This window comes from Frankliniella occidentalis, unplaced genomic scaffold (genome assembly GCF_000697945.3).
Source record: "Frankliniella occidentalis isolate FOCC.00 unplaced genomic scaffold, Focc_3.1 Scaffold72, whole genome shotgun sequence".
Lineage (NCBI taxonomy): Eukaryota > Metazoa > Arthropoda > Insecta > Thysanoptera > Thripidae > Frankliniella > Frankliniella occidentalis.
In genome coordinates this window covers 932,932-935,897 of record NW_026267202.1, presented here as the reverse complement: position 1 = coordinate 935,897, position 2,966 = coordinate 932,932, and positions in this window count along the sequence as shown.

Sequence of the window (2,966 nt, the reverse complement as noted above, 5' to 3'; positions counted from 1 at the left end):
GAGGACGAGGAGGACGAGAAGGACGCCGACAGGTGCGCTCACATCACGGGCCGCGGGGGCGGGGCCGGCTATCGCGCCAACGACATGGCACTCCATTTATGGGAGCTATATGCCTCCTGCTCCCGCGCGCTGCTTTCTTCGACTGTACAAACGCAACTACTCTTAACACAAAACACAATTGCCGGTACACTATCTGCTGCCGCCGCTCCTGCTGCTGCTGCTGCTGCTTGTTTTAATGTTTTGCGCGCGAAAGGTGAGAATAAGAAACTATGGCGCTCTCGTCTCATCTGCGAGATGAGGGCCCCGGATAAGCGGTGGCCAAGCTGCTGCTGCTGCTGCTGCTGCTGCTTTTGCTGCTGCTGCAGATGGTGTCCGCCGATTACCCCGCGTCTGCGCGCCATCCCAAGGAGTGCGCGCGCGCGCGCGCTAAGATTTTTTAATTTGCGGGTAATTGTTTGGACGGGTAATGAGACGGGCAAACGGGCGCCCCGTGTAAACACGGGCGGGATTATCTCATGGCTTCCTCCTCCTCGCACCCTGCCCCGCCAGGCCACGCCCCGCCCCTCCCCACCCGACCTGACCTGACCTAGCCCAACTGGACCGGATGTGCCGCTAGGGGTGACTGGAAAGGGAAAACAAACGGCACGAAAAACATCTCATGGAAGAACGTGAACCGATGGAGCGTGTCTCTATTCCTGTCTTACAATGCTGCTGCTGTACGGACTGGCTGGCTCGTACGCAAGCAAACACACGACCAGGCCGTTGGCCATAGGCTGCTCGGCTCCCTCTCACCTCTAGCCCCCCTTTCACCCCCCGACACGGGCTCGGTGGCGGTCTCGCCGCGCTCTCCCTCTCTCTTCTCTCTCAGCCTCGCGCACTGTCCACATTTTTCCGACTAATCTTATCACTTAGGGAGGAAAAGTTTGGACGGGGCCGTAGATTGTTTTCACAGCGCGCCTAGGGCTGTGCGATACACAGATTTTGATATCGCGATACGATATCAGGCAGGTATCGAGCATCGCCTCGATACATCGAGGCTCGATATTATCGACGTATCGAGGCGTATCGATGGTATCGAAGCACGATATCGGGGTATATCGTGCCTTCGATACTTTAAAATACCCACGATACAGCACGATATCGGGGTATATCGTGCCTTCGATACTTTAAAATACCCACGATACAGCAACGATATCGAGGTATATCGTGCCTTCGATACGCCGACATACCCACGATACGCCTCGATACCATCGATATTATCGAGCCTCGATATCGATATGTCGATATCGGAACCATATCGAAGCCCTCGATATCAACATGATATCGTATCGATATCGAAATATCGAGATATCGCACAGCCCTAAGCGCGCCCGCGGTACGCTTGCGGTGTGTACTCCCGCCCTTTCTCTGCTCGCCCGGTCTCTCTCTCCCTCTGTCTCTCTCTTCTCTCTCTGAACCCGCCCCTCTCTAGGATACTACAGCAGCAGGAAGGAGGTCAGCAAAGAAGGGAAGCCCCACCCCTAAGAAAGGCACACAACCGGCGCCGGTCAAATGGTCCCTGAATTGGAGCAGCAGATATCGTCGAAGATTATGAGAATAAGTATACCATGGAATAAGTACACAGCGAGAAACAGTGACTAACGTGACAACGGCGGCGTAACCTCTGAAATCGGCCATCCACACTGGAGTGACCGCGGAGGGCCGATGTGCAGCAGCGCGCCCCGCGCCCCGCCCCCCAACCTAGGCCCGTCTGCCGTCTCCTCGCAGGATATATGGGCGAAGCGGGGACCCGGGCACCGACCGGGCCGGCCGCGGCAGGGGGCCCCCGAGGTGGAGGGGAAAGGGGTTACAACACTTTCCGAATGAGGGACGAGCGCGGTGTGTCGTTTGGGGCACCATACCTCGCCGAGTAACAAGCCTCTAAAACAGGAAACCATTTGAAGGGTCTGTAGTTTGTGTGAGTATATCCGTACATGTGCTTGTCACTGAAAGACGAGGAACAACATTCATTCCGGCTGCCCAGGCTCCGCTCTGAGGTTTAGAAGTCACATTTAAAAAAATTAAGAAACGACGTAACTGTTTAGTCAGTCCCCTGTGGCTGTCTCTACAGTAACAGTACATAACAGTAATACCCACTTCATGTGTTCCCGGAGGTAAAAGTTTCCGTTTTGATACAGATTCACAGTTGCCGTTACCCAGTTTTTGCTTTTCTATGTGTCGGGTTTTTGCTCGAAAATCAGTGTTAGCAGAGACGTCCGGGTCACACATTATGAGGCGCGGGGGGTCCCAGGTGGCGCGGAAATTGCAAACTGGTGCTCATTACGCCGCCGCCGCCAAAGCAAGCTTTTGTGAGTCCGGAATTAAATTTGAAAAAAACAAGTTTTCTTGCGCGTTGCGCCTTTTTTTTTCTTTTTGATGCCGCCACCTCCGCTCCTCCTCCGCCTCACCGGGGGGCTGGGCGGGGCGCATCACGCCCCATTAGGGGGCAGGCGGGGGCGGCGGGGGCGGCCAGGTAGAGGCCGTCGGGCAGGACGGGGCGACCAGGTATGGCGCGGCGGCGGCGAGGTGTACAATGCTGTGACAAGGGCGAGGCCGGGGCAAGGCCGACGATAGCGATAGGGACGAGGGGGGCCGAGGCCGAGGTGTAGGAGGAGGCCAATGAATGGCGCTGGAGGTGTGTCACCATCACCCTCCTGCGCCGTACCGGTCGGTCTTCTCGTCGTGGGAATGGAGGAAGAGGGGGGGGGGCGAGGCCGTAGTACCTGGCCGAGGTCGGGCTGTGGACGAGACAAGGAAGGGCAGGACGCGATATCGTTTTAAAATTTTGGTCGTGGCGCCTTACTGACGAAGCGGGACGCGCGGCAAGGCGGGGCGGAACAGGCGCGCCACCTGGACACTTCTCACGTTCAACGTCCCATCAACAAAAACAGGCGGAGTGAACGGAGAAGGGCAAGGAGGGGGGGTGT